General features: G+C 44.0%; 1 protein-coding gene across 1 annotated transcript in view; it reads right to left on the bottom strand.

The window, feature by feature from the left end:
- LOC134611829 (myosin-16-like) overlaps positions 1-17846 on the bottom strand; it is a 160914-nt gene extending 143068 nt beyond the window's left edge. Inside the window, exons 1-2 of the mRNA XM_063456083.1 lie at positions 17792-17846; positions 13849-14070 (exon numbers count right to left, since the gene is read on the bottom strand). The gene's annotated coding sequence lies outside the window, so the exon portion shown is untranslated. The remainder of the gene's footprint in view (positions 1-13848; positions 14071-17791) is intronic.
- Between the last annotated feature and the right edge of the window lie 1037 nt (positions 17847-18883).

The following is an 18883-nucleotide window of genomic DNA, read 5'->3' as shown; positions in this document are numbered from 1 at the left end:
TCTGCTGGCAAATCTTTTATAAATCTCCTAGGGATCTCTCTAGGGATGCACCAAAATAAACATTTTAGGCCGAAACCGAAAATTCAGGATGCCCTTGGCCAAAAGCAAAAATGACTTTTTACCTCTAATGATTTTTAAAAAGTTGTTTTCCTATAATGTTAGTAATATTAAAGGACCACTCTAGGCACCCAGACGACTTCAGCTTAATGAAGTGGTCTGGGTGCCAGGTACCTCTAGGATTAACCCTTTTTTTTATAAACATAGCAGTTTCAGAGAAACTGCTATGTTTATAATGAGGGTTAATCCAGCCTCCAAATCCTCTAGTGGCTGTCTCACTGACAGCCGCTAGAGGCGCTTGCGTGATTCTCACTGTGAAAATCACAGTGAGAGCACGCAAGCGTCCATAGGAAAGCATTGTAAATGCTTTCCTATGCGACCGGCTGAATGCGAGCGCGGCTCCTGCCGCGCATGCGCATTCAGCCGATGACGTCGCGATCAAGATGGAGAGGAGGAGGAAAGCTCCCCGCCCGGCGCTGGAAAAAGAGGTAAGTTTAACCCCTTCCTCTCTCCAGAGCCCGGCGGGAGGGGGTCCCTGAGGGGGTGGGGGCACCCTCAGGGTACTCTAGTGCCAGGAAAACGAGTATGTTTTCCTGGCACTAGAGTGGTCCTTTAATTTAATTAATCTAATATGAAAAACTTCCCTTCTCCCTTCTCTTTTAGTGGTCCCCCTGCTTAATGTTCCTCTTCCCTCCCTCTTTTTTAGTGTTCTCCCCTGTCCCATAGTGTTCTTTACCCCCCCTCCCCTGTCCCATAGTGTTCTTTACCCCCCCTCCCCTGTCCCATAGTGTTCTTCCCTCCCCTCCCCTGTCCCATATTGTGCTTCCCTCCCCTCCCCTGTCCCATATTGTTCTTCCCTCCCCTCCCCTGTCCCATAGTGTTCTTCCCTCCCCTCCCCTGTCCCATAGTGTTCTTTCCCCCCCTCCCCTGCCCCATAGTGTTCTTTCCCCCCCTCCCCTGCCCCATAGTGTTCTCCCCCCCCTCCCCTGCCCCATAGTGTTCTCCCCCCCCTCCCCTGTCCCATAGTGTTCTCCCCCCCCCTCCCCTGTCCCATAGTGTTCTCCCCCCCCTCCCCTGTCCCATAGTGTTCTCCCCCCCCTCCCCTGTCCCATAGTGTTCTCCCCCCCCTCCCCTGTCCCATAGTGTTCTCCCCCCCCTCCCCTGTCCCATAGTGTTCTCCCCCCCCCTCCCCTGTCCCATAGTGTTCTCCCCCCCTCCCCTGTCCCATAGTGTTCTTTCCCCCCCCCTCCCCTGCCCCATAGTGTTCTTCCCCCCCCCCTCCCCTGCCCCATAGTGTTCTTCCCCCCCCCCTCCCCTGCCCCATAGTGTTCTTTCCCCCCCCCCTCCCCTGCCCCATAGTGTTCTTTCCCCCCCTCCCCTGCCCCATAGTGTTCTTTCCCCCCCTCCCCTGCCCCATAGTGTTCTTCCCCCCCCCTCCCCTGCCCCATAGTGTTCTTTCCCCCCCCTCCCCTGCCCCATAGTGTTCTCCCCCCCCCCTCCCCTGTCCCATAGTGTTCTTTCCCCCCCCTCCCCTGCCCCATAGTGTTCTTTCCCCCCCCCTCCCCTGCCCCATAGTGTTCTTTCCCCCCCCTCCCCTGCCCCATAGTGTTCTCCCCCCCCCCCTCCCCTGTCCCATAGTGTTCTTTCACCCCCCCTCCCCTGTCCCATATTGTTCTTGTGGCGGAACCAACCTCGCCACTGGCCACTGGAGGAGCCTGGTCGCCCGCCTCCTGCCGCTGGACTATGGCCCCATGTTTAAAACTGTTCTTTTTCCCTGCAGAAAGGCTGGTTCGTGCCTTTCTGCGGAATGTTAAAGTCACGAACACCGCTGAGCGTATCCACCAGGTGGGAGACCTGCATAAAAGCCGGGCAGGTAGCCCCAGTAAATCAGTTCTGCTTGATCCTCAAACAAATTGTGGTCTCGTTCTTGGGGGGAATTGGATTGTATGCTGTTACAGTGCGACTGCCAGGAGTGTAAACTGTTCGTATGGTCTTTCCTGTTCGTCTGTTTAACAGTATTCGTGTGTTCGGGAGTTGGTGAATTTGTGTGTTTCCGGTTCCGGAGTTGGTGAATTCGTGTGTTTCCTGTTTGGGAGTTTGAGTATTCATGTGTTTGCAATTTGTGAGATTGGTGCTTGCAGCAGCTGTTCGTGTATTTAAAAGGGGAATATCGCCTAAACGGTTTTTAACCCCTTGTGTGCAAAACGGTCCGTTACAGTTCTTTCCCCCCCACCCCGTCCCATATTGTTCTTTTCCCCCCCCCACCCCGTCCCATAGTGTTCTCCCCCTCTCACCTGTCCCATAGTGTTCTTCCCCGTCCCAGGTGCAGTATTCTTGACTTTTCATGTTATCACTACTTTCTTTCGTTGTGATATATAATCATCTGAATTGTTAATGCAAGCATGTCTGTTAAACTAGGCATTTACAATATATATATATCATTTTTTATATATAGCATGTGTGGTAATAGAGAAAATTTATGCCAAACTTACCGTAATTTTCTTTTCCTGGCTATTTCTCATGGCAGCATCACTTATGGGTAGCTCCTCCCTTAGCAGTCACAGGACAGGAATTAATTAGATTAATTAATTAATTAGACTGATAGGTATAAAGAGTCCCTCCTCCCCTTACACCACAGTCCAATTATAAAGCTGAAAATAAAAAATGGGCGGGAACCCTGATGCTGCCATGAGAAATAGCCAGGAAAAGAAAATTACGGTAAGTTTGGCATACATTTTCTCTATTCCTGGCTAATCATGGCAGCATCACTTATGGGTAATACCCAAGCTCACAGAAAATAGGGTGGGAATAAAATCACGATAAAATACACAGAACAAATTATTATGCTATGACTGAATTTAATATCAACGGGACAAAGAAACCGTAGACAAGACACTCTTCCCAAATGAGGTGGAAGGAGTATCCACATCTAGTTTGTAGTGTTTCATGAACGTCATCGGGGAAGACCAGGTGGCTGCCTTGCAAATATCATCGTATGGAACCTCTGCCCAATTAGCCCATGAAGTCGACAATGCCCTGGTCGAATGAGCCTTTATATTCAGTGGAGGAGAGCGATCTTTTTTGAGATATGCCTTTCTGATTACAAGAGCAATCCAACGCTTCAACGTAGATCGAGAGGCTGCCTCACCTCTCCTGGCCCCTGAAGGCAAAACGAAAAGCTGGTGAGTTTTCCTGTAAGGAGCAGAACGTTCAAGGTACATAGACAGGCAGTTCATGACATCCAAACGTTGCCACTTGATCTCCTCTGGTGAAGAAGGATTGGGGTAGAAGGATGGCAGGACCACCTCTTGAGAGAGATGGAAACGAGAGACCACCTTAGGCAGAAATGCTGGATTAGGTTTCAGGCACACCCTATTGTGGTAGAACTGTAGACAAGAAGGCAGGGTGGAGAAGGCCTTGATCTCTGAAATTCTCCTAGCGGAAGTAATTGCTACTAAGAACAATGTTTTGTAAGTTAGGAGGACAGCATCCAAATTCTCAAGAAGAACGAATAGATCCTCAGTTAGGTAGTCGAGAACAAGCGGAAGGTCCCAAGGAGGGGTAGTGGATCTCGAAGGCGGTCTCAACTTGAAAGCTGCCTTGAAGAACCTGGAGATCAATGGGTCTGATGACCAAGAGGTGTTGCACAAAGCTGACAGGGCCGAAGACTGAACTTTAAGAGTGCTGATGCTAAGACCCTTATCCAGACCTTCTTGCAGGAACTCCAAGATTTCAGTGTTGCGAGGGCGTATGAAGTCAACTCGCTTGGCCGAAGCCCATTCCTGAAACACATCCCAGATTCTATGGTAGCATGAGGACGTAGAAGCCTTCCTTGAGTGTAAGAGGGTATTGACCACTGCTTCTGAAAGGCCTAATTGTTGAAGTCTTTCTTTTTCAAGACCCACACCCCCAATTTGAGGCGTTCCGGGTGAGGATGGGATATTGGACCCTGCGTTAGCAGATCCTTCAGAACAGGCAGGGGCCGAGGCTGTTCCTGGCTCAACGTTGACAGTAGGGGAAACCACGGCCTTCGAGGCCAAATCGGGATTACGGCAATAACCTTCTTCCCTTCTGCCCAAACTTTTCTCAGGAACCTGGGTATCATGGGTAGGGGAGGGAACGCATACCCCAGATCGAACGACCAAGGAAAAGATAGAGCATCCTGGCCCAGTGCCTGACTCTCTGGGTGGAGGGAGTAGTAATTCTCCACCTGGCGATTCCTGAACGAGGCCATCAGGTCGATCTGGGGCATGCCCCACCGATGGGTGATCCAAGCAAAAACTGACTGGTGAAGTTTCCATTCTCCCGGGAGAATTTCTGTTCTGCTGAGAAAATCCGCCGCTACGTTCTCCGAGCCTGGGAGATAGATAGCCTTCAGACCCTGGAGACAGGTCATGGCCATTACCATTAGAGGAGCTAGCTCTTTTAAGAGCTGCTTGCTCCTTGTGCCTCCCTGGTTGTTTACATATGAGGCCACCGCTCGGTTGTCCGTCTTGATCAACACCCAGGAATTCCTGATCTTCGGAAGGAACACCTGAATGGCCTTGGAAATAGCTCGCAGTTCTCTTAGGTTCGAGTGGAGACGACTTTCTTCTCGAGTCCACCACCCCTGAGTCCATGAGGAATCGAGGTGGGCACCCCAACCAGAAGAACTGGCATCCGTCGTAATAACGGTCCACGGAGGCTCTTCCAAGGGAAAGCCCTTTGCTAGGTTCTTTCCGTTCTTCCACCAGTTCAACTCTCTTCTTACTGGCAGTGGCAGAGATATTTTCTGATCCCAATCCGTTTTTCTCTGTCGAACTGGAGAAGGAAACAACTCTGTACAGGGCGAAACTTCCATTGGGCCCACTTCACCAAACCTATCGTAGACGTTAAAGAACCCAGGAGACTCATGACTTCCCTTGCCGAGGCCCTTTCGAGAACCTGGAGCTTCTTGACTTTGTCTTGTAACTTCATGACCCTCTCCGGAGACAAAAACACACGGGCAGAAATGGTATTTATCACCGCTCCGAGGAACACGATGGTCTGAGATGGAATCAGGGAGCTTTTTTCTATGTTGAGAAGCCACCCGTGATCTTGCAGGATGTTCATTGCCATTAACGTATGATGCTCCACTATTCTTTGTGAAGGCCCTATGATGAGTATGTCGTCCAGGTAATGGAATATCTCGATACCTCTCATCCTTATGACGGCAATTAAAGAGACAAGGACCTTCGAGAAAGTCCTTGGCGCTAAGCTGAGACCAAACGGAAGCCCTCGGAACTGGAAATGTCTTCCTAAAGCCCAGAACCGAAGGAACTGCATATGATTGCTGTTTACAGGGATTTGGTAGTAGGCGTCTTTTAAGTCTATGGAGGTCATCCAATCTCCTGGTTTTACGCACTTTAGGATAGTCTGTAAGGATTCCATTTTGAATGTCCTTACGTCTAGAAAGGCGTTCACTCCTTTCAGGTTCAGGATGAGACGCCACTTTCCCTGGGGCTTTGGGGCCAAAAACACAGTGGAATACATCCCCCGGAACCTTTCTTGAGAAGGGACTTCCTCCAACACCTTCTGTTCCAGCAGAGTGGAAATGCAAGTCCTCATGGCCCTTCGTTTGACACCTTCTGACACTGTTGATTTTCTGAAATGGGCAGCACGTGGACGAGAGGAAAATTCTATCCTGTAGCCTTCTTTTATGATTGAGGTGACCCACTCGTCTGTTACATTTGCGGCCCATACCGGGTAAAAGAACTGCAGTCTTCCACCCACCGTACCCGGATGGGCCCGAGGACCTTCAGAAGGTCTTCCCGGAGGTCCTGGCACCTCTACCTCTGGAAGCCTTATTGGAAGAGGAGTGAGAGAAGGACTTCCACGAAGAGTTCCTGGAATACTCCCTTCCGGGCTTGTAGCTTCTACTGTCCCGAAAGGACCGATCCTTAAATCGCCTGGTTTTCCAGGAGGAGGAAAAACTCTTTCTGCTGACTTGTGGAAGAAACGCTTTTTTCCCATCAGCTGCTTTCTGAATGGCATCCTCCAGGATCTTACCAAACAGGAGGTCCCCCTGGAACGGGAGACCACACAAGGACGCTTTGGAGGCATAGTCCGCCCCCCAGGAATGAAGCCATAAGGCCCTTCTGGAGGCCACAGATAGGGCCATACCTTTGGCAATCATGCGAGTGATGTCCAGGGAGGCTTCAGAGCAAAATTCAGTAGCAAGGCTCAAATCCTTGAGACTTTCCAGGAGATGTTCTCTACGGACACCTTGACCAATATCTTCCTCCAAATTAGCGAGCCAAACTCTTAAGGCCCTGGAGAGAGTGGACAGCGCCACTGCCGGATGAAGGGCGGAGCCTAGCGCCAGATAGGCTTTAATTAGGTCACCATCCATACGCTTTTCCATAGGTTCTCTTAAGTATGCCATGGAGTCTATAGGAAGCGTGGTCTTTTTAGCCATATGGATCACTGCGGCATCAACCTTGGGAACCGAATTCCAAAGGCAGCAGTCCATGGCAGAATAAGGATAAGTCCTTGTGAATTTGTTTTTCAAGGTGGACTTCCTCTCTGGCTTATTCCATTCCTGAAGGATCATGTCCCTTATAGAGGAATGTACTGGGAACGTTGGTCTATTAGGTTTCAAGTCCTCAAAAAAACTGTCAGCCTCTCTCAATTCAGATTTTTCTTCCGTGAGGCTAAGAGTGTCTCTGAGGAGGGTAATAAGTCGATCTATAGATTTAGAGTCCAGAGACCTGGAGGCATAGTCAGCCTCCTCCTCCCCCTCATCAGAGACCTCCCACAGGTCAGGATCCTCCTCAGAGCTGGAAGACTGAGGTTCCGCTCTGCGTCTCTTAGGAGGGCCACCACATCCCGTGGTAGACTTAAAGCCCTCAGCAATTGCACGGGAAATCCAAAGCTTAAGGTCGTCCTGCGGTGAAGTCTTACTGGGGACATTAGCCGCTTCCGACAAGCATTCCCTGCAGAGGTTCCTTCCAGGTGGAGCAGGTGATGAACAATTGACGCATCTGTTGGTCTTTTCTCTGGATTTTCTCGCTGGAGAATCCAACTGTTTGCTGGGGCTGAAATAAAGCCATATATAACATATATTACAGGCTCTATTATGGCACTCTTTTAACAACCCCCCCTGAACAAAATAAATGGCTCACCTATGTTTTCTAGAGAGGGATCTAGCAGAGGCAGAGGGAGAATCCATACTATAAAAGGAACAAAGGCAAAATCAGAAACACATTCCTCATAAGTCCAAAAGGGAAAACCGGAAAGCAAACCCAAAGCCCCCAGCAAAAACCATGGAAACAGGCAATCCTACCTCATAACGGCAGAAAACACACTCCAGGCAGCCAGGAGACAGCAAGAAGGAGAACTGGCGAAATTCAGACCGCAAATCAGAAGTTCCGAACAGCTGACAGGCTGTGTCAGTATGACAAGTGTCAGTATTCCCCTGTTTAAATACCTCTGCGCCCGGTCCGCGCATTCGCAGAGCGCTGGAACGCACGCCATGCGTTCCAAGCCTCGCGGCCGGCTCGAGGCACTTCCGGGTTCGGCAATACCGCGGCTGAAACGCACACCTCGGCAAAACAGCAACGCTGGCCGAGGAAGAGCTGAACACAGCCCCCACAAGGACAGCAACTCCCAGAAAGCCCCCAGGGGCAACCCAGGGCATGCAGGCAAGAAAACACAACTCCCAATAGAACACAACAGCACCTTCCATTAGGCAGACTGTAGTATGGATCCCCAAAGCACTGCCAGCAAGGTAAGGGGGGGATTTCAACCCCAATTACTAGGGGCACTTCCAAAACAAGGGGAAATTTTTAAGGATAACCAACCCCAGGAAGCTCAGAACAGTGTCTCCCTCACAACACTAGACATACATCCCACGCAGCAGTTCAGTACTTACTCTGAACCTGACCCAGTTAGTCCTGCTCATGCAGGCTGTTTACTGGGTCCTTCAAATGAAGAGAGGCTGAACTTCATTCGGAACGAACCCACGACAAACGCAGGAAGGTGGCCATAAAATAAAAACCAAAAAGTCCTGTAGAACTTGCTAAGGACAGGAAAAAAGACTGTGGTGTAAGGGGAGGAGGGACTCTTTATACCTATCAGTCTAATTAATTAATTAATCTAATTAATTCCTGTCCTGTGACTGCTAAGGGAGGAGCTACCCATAAGTGATGCTGCCATGATTAGCCAGGAATAGAGAGATATAGCAGGGGTGTGTGTATTGGGGATGTAGTATGTGTGGTAATAGAGAGATATAGCAGGTGTGTGTGTATTGGGGATGTAGCATGTGTGGTAATAGAGAGATATAGCAGGTGTGTGTGTATTGGGGATGTAGCATGTGTGGTAATAGAGAGATATAGCAGGGGTGTGTGTATTGGGGATGTAGCATGTGTGGTAATAGAGAGATATAGCAGGGGTGTGTGTATTGGGGATGTAGCATGTGTGGTAATAGAGAGATATAGCAGGGGTGTGTGTATTGGGGATGTAGCATGTGTGGTAATAGAGAGATATAGCAGGTGTGTGTGTATTGGGGATGTAGCATGTGTGGTAATAGAGAGATATAGCAGGTGTGTGTGTATTGGGGATGTAGCATGTGTGGTAATAGAGAGATATAGCAGGGGTGTGTGTATTGGGGATGTAGCATGTGTGGTAATAGAGAGATATAGCAGGGGTGTGTGTATTGGGGATGTAGTATGTGTGGTAATAGAGAGATATAGCAGGTGTGTGTGTATTGGGGATGTAGCATGTGTGGTAATAGAGAGATATAGCAGGGGTGTGTGTATTGGGGATGTAGCATGTGTGGTAATAGAGAGATATAGCAGGGGTGTGTGTATTGGGGATGTAGTATGTGTGGTAATAGAGAGATATAGCAGGGGTGTGTGTATTGGGGATGTAGCATGTGTGGTAATAGAGAGATATAGCAGGTGTGTGTGTATTGGGGATGTAGCATGTGTGGTAATAGAGAGATATAGCAGGGGTGTGTGTATTGGGGATGTAGCATGTGTGGTAATAGAGAGATATAGCAGGGGTGTGTGTATTGGGGATGTAGCATGTGTGGTAATAGAGAGATATAGCAGGTGTGTGTGTATTGGGGATGTAGCATGTGTGGTAATAGAGAGATATAGCAGGTGTGTGTGTATTGGGGATGTAGCATGTGTGGTAATAGAGAGATATAGCAGGGGTGTGTGTATTGGGGATGTAGCATGTGTGGTAATAGAGAGATATAGCAGGTGTGTGTGTATTGGGGATGTAGCATGTGTGGTAATAGAGAGATATAGCAGGTGTGTGTGTATTGGGGATGTAGTGTGTGTGTTAGTGTAAGGAATTCACTGTGTATGCAGTGTGTATAGTAAATAGTGTTTAAGGGATGACATGTCTATGTGTTTAGTGCAAGGAGTAAATGCAGTGTGTGTGTGAATTTGTGGGGTGAGATAGTGACTGATCTGTTTGGGGGGGAGGGGTGGTGAAGAGCAGCTTTATATATAAGTTATTATATATTAATTTTAAAATGTTTAATATACCGTAATTGGATGTGCTAGTTGCAGCATGTAACGCTCTGACAAGCCAGGTTTGCGCAAGAGCAAGGACTCGGTGGAACTGAAGCCGGAGAGACAGCCAGGCTCCCCTTTGCTACCTAAAGAAGCTTACAAGGGTGAGGGGAAGCAGATTATTTTATTCCCCCCTCACTGTGCCTCATCACAGACGTGTATATATAGTGATACTCACTATACAAACACAAAATATATGCTGCATTTAGCATGTAGGAGGCAGTCAGTTTTTAATTCTAATTTTTCGGGTAAAAACCGGCGTCCAATATTCTGAAAAATACTGTAGGGTTTTGTTTTTGTTTTTTTATTATTATTTATTTTGTATATGGGCAGTGGAGTGTTCCTTTAAATATTCCCCAACGGGAAGTAAATGTCCCAAAATGCCATATATCACCTCCAGAGTAGGCAGGAGCAAAGTGGGCGACCACGGCAGGGGCCTTTATTTCCTATAAGATTGTTTCTATATTGCTTGCTAAACCATTTTTTTTTTCCATATTCTTAAAAAAAAAAAAAAACTAAAATTGGCACAAACCCAATCTCTGACAGATGTCTGTTGAAAGTATGAAAACCTACTTCGAGTTGCCAGCACCCGTTTCAAGTCTGCATTTGTTACTTCGTTTTTCAGGTCCCAGCTGCAGTATGGTTGTATTTACTGGCTTTAAGTTGCAATTTCAAAATTCTTGGAATGGTTTAGAAATCTCCCAGATCATTAATCATATTCCTGTTCTGAAGTCTAATTATCTTGCAGATTCTTATCTGTAAGCAGGTTTGTCATCTTTACAATGCCCCCTCCCCATTAACCAACATAAACGGGTCCCCCCCAAAGGATCAAAATGCACCCCTTTACATCTAAACGTCCCTCGGTCTGCATTTTCCCCACCAGCTGTTTGCTGTATTATTTTTTTTCCCTTCAAGTATAAATGCAGGTTTTATCACAATTAACTGTTGTAATTGTCTTTAATATAATTACCGGCTTCAATAAAACTAAAACAAACGTTGCTTTGATCAGAATAAAAGAAACGCAACATATTGACACATCTGGGCTCTCTCTTTCATTCCCTCCCTCCCCACAAATACAAAAATAAATAGAACTCAATGAGCAGGTCACATGGTTTTACCTGGAACCAAATAGAGAAGGTTCTAACTCTGTTATAGTATCCTGATCCTTGTCATCTAACCTCTCTGTCAATTTTCAATAAAAAGACAGAATGTTATTTCATTGAAATACCAACACAATCAAAAGATCTCATACTTTGTACCATACTTTGTCCTATGGGCGAATTCAGGTCGACAAAAAGCAGAGATTTCGCAATTTTTTTTCCCAATTCCCTAGTTGTTGCTTATAATGGTTGTGAGAAACTGATCTTCTCCCGTATCGCAAAAGTAGTTTTATGGAGGATCCCGCAGTCTCAGAGTATACTCTGTAGACCTCACTTAGGAGAATACAGCAGTGGCGCAGGAGCCAGGAACGGAAGAAAGAACACGGCAGCGCCCTCGTGTGGCAGCTTCAGGTTGTAGCAGACCACGGGTAACCCGACTGGTTACCTTTGCTATTACCTTCCTTCAGTCACTCTGGAACAGTCAGCACAAGTAAATACCCATTCCCCCAGTAACCAGACGAAACATAGTCTTGGGAGTCAACTGAGGTTTATTTGGTCACACACGGCTTTTATACACAGACCCTTACATAGGGTCTCCCTTACAAGAATACAGGGCTTTTCCTTCCAGGATCCTCTACAGAAAAATATACAATATTCTAAAACACTCCAAAAATGCATTTTCAAAAGGGGCTAATTGGATTGCATTGGAGGTCAGAGTTTACAACCCAAATTCCTCTTTGAAGCTGGGACCCCAACAAAGTCACTCTAAAAAAGGTGTGAGAAGTCGCAAACAAGTGGCCTGGGAGTCTGGCTTCAGTATAAACTAGCTCTCTCACTTGCCATATGTCCTGATTCCCTAGATAAGGAGTCCTTTGATATGGACAAGCCCCGTGTTCCAATATCATATCCAAAAGGAGACACCAATACCCACCCACAGACCAATACTCAAGCCTCATTTTTAGCATATTTCGAATGGGACAAGCACAATTTTCTACTGAAGCCAAAACCTGATTTGCGAACAAATAGAATAAAAGTATAGTTAGCTCCTCAATCCCGCTACACAAATAGACAAGTTAGTAATAGTTCTGCCACACAGGTAAGTGTAACTCTCTTCAGCTGCACCTTCGGGCCACAACACTGTGTGATGATGTCATCATAGGTGATCTTATCAACACATGCAAGCACCCCCAAAAGTGACAGAGCCACTTTAAGATGAAAAATCACCAGGAGGGACATTTGAATTCATGGCCCTTGAAATCTAGTAAGTGAAACCACAGAACCCTTTTCTGAATTTTTTTGAATGAGACCCAAATAACATAAATTGCATTAACTTGGCAACCCATTCTTCAATTGTAAAATGATCTTGGTGACCCATTCTTCAGTAATAATCCACAACAAATTTCTGCAAAACACTTCCATTAGTCTTCTTTCCAAAGTTTTTCTTTGCAATGGGGATAACCAGTTTATAAAATGTTCATTACCTGGAGGTACCTGTGGTTATGTGGTTTCCTGAAGTCTATAGCGCCAACAAATTACGCAGAGCTGTACAATGAGTTTGAAATTCCTTCAACCATGGGGGCCCAATCAAATATGATGGAGACCCAGTACTAGATCCCAACGCAGGGTTTTAAAAAAACAGTATCCAACATCACAAAAACATACACCAGCACAAGATCAAGCTACCGCTGAATATACCTGTGTGTCCAAAACTTGTGCAATGAGCCTTTGAGTGTTTAGTTAGGGATACATATTTATATGGACAGACACATATACATTTGGATAAACAATCTGGATGAAATCAGATGGCAGCATTTTGTAGCCAATTACGCCCATGGCAGCAGCAAGCTAAGAAATATGGACAATATTTTTTTATGAGCACACATATTGCACCTATTAGAATTCACTATTCTCTATCTCTCTCTGCGAACACAGGAATTAGGATCAAATTCTTCTCTCAGCAAGGAAGCATCTAATAAGATCACTAGTCTTGACACATTCCAGGCTTCAGTCAGAACGGTCTGAAAGATGGGGAATAGATTTGAAATAATACAATAAACAGGAGTGACCTTTAAAATCAAGCCAACTACTGCTGTCGGGACACTTCCCTAAAATAGGGTAAAAGGTGCAGGAGGCGCCCAGTTTGTTTTCCATAAAGCAGGGCACTGGACAATGAACATGTTGGATCCAGTCCCCTTCTCTAAAGAAGGGCAATGTGCAAAATATCACATGCTGTGTACAGTACCCTATAAGAAAGCAGGGCATTGTGTTATAGATTATTTAAAGGGTTCCCCTTTCTAAAGAAAGGCACGGTATAACGCGCATGTTGCATCAGTTTCCTTATAAAGCATAGAGCATGCTCTGTTCATCTTTCAAAAGTGACACTCTTTGCTACTTCTGAATCATTTTTCTAAAGTGTCCTATATCCAGTTCACCTGTCTTAAGTGGAATGCTGTATAAAACACATGCTGCAGGGGTTAATATAAATTTTTTATGTTGGATTTTTTTTTTTTTGTACATTGTTATACGTTACCAGCAGGATCATATATCTCAATTCTGTCTGTACATCCATAATGCACTGATTGGTATCTCAAAATTCACTGCTTGAGGACAAGCAATTGCATTGAGGATGGGATGTGTGTGTGTGTATATAGCCCACTCAGATCAAATGATATACACGTGTATAAAGATATATATGCACCACTGTGTGTAGTAGCTATTTCATAATAATTCTACATTACTTTTTATTATCATCAGCATTTATATATAGTGCCAACATATTCTGCAACACTTCACAATATTATAAAGGGGGGAATTTAACAAGAGATAAGACAATTACAAAATGTCACAGGAACAATGGGTTGATGAGGACACTGCTCCAAAGAGCTTACACATTTTTGGACATATCTATAGTCAAATAGTGTAAATTAACTGATACTATAAGTACGTTATAAGTCTAGATATAAACAAAATTACTATCTCCAACATGAGAAGGACCAAAGGCAAGTCAGGTATATCATGGTTTAAAAAGAATTTGCAGAACATCTGGAATTTAAGAGAACTCCTTTGCATTTAGTTGCTTACAGACTATAGGAATAGAGGGACATTTTTTGCTCAAATCACCTACACTGAGAAATAGAGACAAAACGTACCTGATCCTCTTTCGCTGCAAGAGATTTGGAGTCCTCAGTGAGGTTCTTTATACTGAAGACGTTATTGGATTGTGCTGGACTGGATGAAGCATTTGTCCTCTCGCAGCCAGTCTCTCTCTCATCTGGGCAACTTGACAAGACTTTCACCTGGGCCTCCAACTCCTGACTTAAATCCAATCGCTCTGCACTCTGCTTTGCAACCACCGCTGGCTTTTCCTGCTCCTGTAAAGACAACAGGCAGCTGTGAGCTTCACGGGTCTCTAGCACCGTAGAATCCATTCGTCTGTGAAATTTAATCTACTAGAACCAAAGTATTGAAAAAAAAAAGAAGAAGAAAACTGACAGTTTAAAGTACAAAACACATTTCTGATTCTATCGTCTGCCCCTTTGAAGTATCTTCGCAGCAAAAGCAACTCTTGTGGCCCTCAAATGATCTGACTTCATATTTTTTTTTTTTTTTTTTTTAATCCAGCGATGTCAAAGAGTATAGTTTATGCCACAATGAAATTTTTTTAAATATGATTTGATTTCTTTTTCATTCTTTCTGACCATCAACTGCCAATAGCTTAACTAGGAACAAAAAAGAGGGGAAAAAGTGTAAAAGAACAATTCTCCGCGACTTTTCCAACCTAAGTCTTATGGTATGAGGATTAGTCGCATACTGAATGTGTGAAAGCACAGAATTAATTTCCAAAACAAAATACCTAATTGCCTAAAGAACGTCGGACCAATTGCCATTATTTGATTAAATGCAAGTGCATATTTTTCCTTAAAAGTGCCTTGCTGGCCGCTAAAAGCAGCACAGCTCAATTTGCCCTGCAAGTGTCTTAAGTCCTGGGCTACTGCCAAGTTTGGAAGAAAAGAAAAAAAAAATATGAAACTAGTCCTTCTATTTAAAAATGTTATTTTTTTTTTTTTTTTTGGCTGCAGCAGGTACAGCCAAAGAAAATAATACAATCTCTAGTTTCATGTAACCTTTGAGCAGTAAAGGGTAGGCCTCCTCAGGCTCGCTCTTTTCATCTATGTCAGGTAGTACAGGAGCAATGACAGGCCCTATACATCTCTGGTAAAGACTCGCTGGCTTCTGCCTATGAATAAATATAGTTAAGCTTTGTAAAGTGCCATCAATCATTGACCAGGCACAGTCCTGAGAAGGGTCATATGTTGCATATCAATTCTTTCAGGGAAACCATTCATCGAATGCAAAATGTTGCTTAGCTTGCTTACCATGTAGGAAAGAATAGGTTATGGTTAAAATATATTTCATTTATGATCGTTACTGGGGTTTAGGATTATTTAGAGCCCCAAAAAAATACGAAAAACAGAGCATGACTAGCTAATCACTGTGATCCCTGTTGGAAATTCTATGTGTAGTTAGCAGAACCCACTCATTTCTCATCCAGTTCTAGACTAGATTCTAGATAGAGAAAAGGCAGTATTTTCATTGCTCCTTAGTAACACCTCAAGTGGCAGTCACTCAGACGGCCACTAAAGGTGATTCTTGGGTCAGTGTTGCACAATGCGCAGCACAGACGTTAAGCGTCTCCAAAACTCACAATCAAATCATCATCATCATCATAGGAAGCATTGGATTGACTGAGATTGTCAATTCCGATGACCTCAGCCAAGGAGGCAGGGATGGGGTGGAGCCAAAAAGAGTGCTAGACAATCAGCATCTCCTTATAGAGATGCACTGAATCAATGCATCTCTACATAAAAAGTTCAGTGTCTCTGTGCAGAGGGTGGAGATGCTGAACGTCAGGGCTGCACAACCCAGTAAGCACCTCTAGTGGCCATCTGAGTGACTGATGCTGCAGGTTTCTCTGAAAAGGCAGAGTTTTACAGAAAAAGCCTGCAGGGACTGACTATACTCACTAGAACAACTACATTACCCTGCAGTTGTTCTGGTGACTATAGTGTCCCTTTAACCCCTTAAGGACCAAACTTCTGGAATAAAAGGGAATCATGACATGTCACACATGTCATGTGTCCTTAAGGGGTTAACCCCCAAATGAATAGCTTACGCGATCTACATCAGTTAGGTAATAAAATGCAGCCAATACATAGTTTTAGGAAAATGTTACCAGCAGATATATAGATAAAATGTTTTACTTATTTGACATACATCCCAAACCATCTGAAAAGGCCAGCGCTGTCAATCCTCATGAATACACCTGTCAGTAAAATAATAGTGCAATGTCTAAGAAAGAATTTGGGGGTGTAAAGGTGCACTTTAAAGGATCATTGTTTAGTTTTAACTCTGCAATGTAAAGCATTGCAGTTTTTTTTATAAAGTGCAGCGCTTACATTGCAGGTTAAGACCACCTCTAGGGGCTGTCATGGTGACTAAAACTCAGTCATGTGATGCGGAAGCCCCCAAATGAAAGCAATGATTCAGTGCTTTCGTATGGGGATGCTTGGATGTGTGCACGCTGCTTGCCATGCATGTCAGGTCCCCAATGCTCCTTTATGAGAAGTATTCGATTGGACCATTCCGGAGGAAGCCACGCCTCCTGCATGACATCGCGGGAGGTGGAGAAGTAAAATCTTTATTATTTTTTTGGGCAGTGTTTGCAGTTGGATTTTCTCCTTTTGATTCTGCTACTACCCTTATATATGAACACCTTTTTTTAGCTTTAGGGTTTTGGGTGACAGGAGTGTGGGGCATAGTAGGAGTGCCGACGAAGGCACTATACAGTGAGGAAACAGTATATGCGACTGTTAATACTTCCCCTGCGATGTTCTTGTATGTTTCCCTTCTAGATTTCTTACTATGGGTTTCTTTTTTAGCTCTGGCATTTTAAGATTGTTTCTCTTGGTTCTTTCTCCAAGCTCCAAGTTCTATCAGGTATCCATCTTTTTTGAGGATAGATTATTGTCAAGGCAGACCCCCTATTGGCAGTTCATTAACCCCTACATATACACGTTACTGACAAGTCGGAGTTTATTACCTATGTACAAATATATATCTATTGGGAGGTTTACTTTCATTTTTGCCCGAACTTTAATTTCAATAGACAACTTTGTAGAGCCATTTCTTTTTTATTATATTGATATTTGATTTTGTAACAAGACTAGATATTACAAGTTGATAACAGACATTTTAGGATGACATAATAAAGATATTTGTTTTAAATACTTTGGGCTGGTTTTATTTTCATTTTTTCTACTTGTATTTATTATTTATTTATTATTGCCATTTATATAGCGCCAACAGATTCCGTAGCGCTTTACAATATTATGAGAGGGGGATTTAACTATAAATAGGACAATTACAAATAAACTTACAGGAACAATAGGTTGAAGAGGACCCTGCTCAAACGAGCTTACATTCTATAGGAGGTGGGGTGTAAAACACATTAGGACAGGAATTTACACTCAAATAAGGTGGGCTTAGTGGTACACTTTGAGAGTCATAAGGACACTTTCAGCCACGATGCCCATGGGCAGCAAAGGGTATAATTATGATAGAAAGCCTTTTTATTGTTTACTCTCCGTGTTATATCTCCAAGCAGGCTCACCAATTTGTCTCTCTTCAGCTATAAGTCTCTAAATTCCAGAATTTGTGATAATTACAGCAGAAGCTGCCAAAGAACGAATAATCTTGGCCTCGCTGGAAGTAATGAGATAATCTGTTCCACTGGGTGTCCTGATTACTTACATAGGGTTTACTCCGTAAAAAAAAAGAATTGACAAAGAAATGTTACATTTTAGGCAAAAATAGCTTGGTAGGAGAATTTGAGTATATTTTGTTTAGTAAATAACCCCAAAAAAGCTTACTTATTTAATCAAATAAATATGCAGAACAGAAGTGGTTTCCTTACTGCTACAAACAGATTGCAGTACCTTGCAAACATAATTTAATTTAAAGTTTCAACAATGCCAAACCACGACATCAGCAAATGCTAACCTTTTTGTTATGCACCATTATGCTGTTCTTTACCTTTCCTGTTGGAGTCTGAGAGACCAGAGAGGATGGAATGTAGAATCTTTCTGGACACCTGGTATAGTTCTGAGGTTGTCATTGCATCGGATTCAATCTACACCACATAAAAAAATAAATTCACAAGGTTTTTGTCGATTTTTCTGCAGTTAATATATACAAAAAGATCTGTAAAACAATACTAAGCCAATCTTGTTATGCACATTAAAAAGGAAAAGAATAGTCAGATGCAACATAAAACTGAAATTTGCTTCTAAATATTGTAGAATTTTATGGAAAATAACTCCTCCCAAGAACCAGCACGGAAAAATACAATTTTATGGTATATCAGTTAGATTGGGGAGAGAGGTAATTTTAAGATTTTTGTTTCTTATTACCAATTGCAGAGTTTGGCTTTGTTGTATGTCAGCTTTTACTGCTAGAAATTCACATATACTGCAGCAAAAAAAAAGAAAACACATTGATTTATGGAGGTATTAAATAAGGTGCATGTGTATTTACTTTGCAATCATTTCAGACATGCCCTTTTTAGACTTTGTGTGCCCTAATGCAGCCATTTAGAACAGAAATTGCTAATCCCAGCACTCCAGAGGTTGGTGGAAACATTTCATGATGCTCAGATAGTATAAGACCTATAAGACCTATGATACCGAGGTATTCCATCACTGGTCCAGAAGCATAATGCAATTGATAACAAGCATCCATAATTATCTAATTACTTGGTCAAATGTGAACCACATCTTAAATCGATCAAGCAACATATCATCCATGGTCTTCATCTTTGGACTCATGGCACGTACGTGAAGCAATACAAGAGATCACATTGAATCAATATAGCTTCTGCAAATTGTTGGGTGTCCAATCAGGTCAACATAGTATCTTTAGGTTGTCTCCTCGGCCGTCAGTTCTCTCTAAGGGCCATTGCTGCATCCGTGGCCTCCATGTTCACTGTACCAACCACAGACTCATGTCAAGGTACGAATTACCTGAGGATTCAACCAACAGGGGAGAACTTCCTGCTACAGGTGAAGACTTCACCACAGTGCCAGTTCATTTCTTCTAGCTAATCTTATAAAAGTCTGGTTACTGAAC

This window comes from Pelobates fuscus, chromosome 5 (genome assembly GCF_036172605.1).
Source record: "Pelobates fuscus isolate aPelFus1 chromosome 5, aPelFus1.pri, whole genome shotgun sequence".
Lineage (NCBI taxonomy): Eukaryota > Metazoa > Chordata > Amphibia > Anura > Pelobatidae > Pelobates > Pelobates fuscus.
Note: the sequence above shows the minus strand (reverse complement) of the source record. Positions and strands in the feature narration are given on the sequence as shown.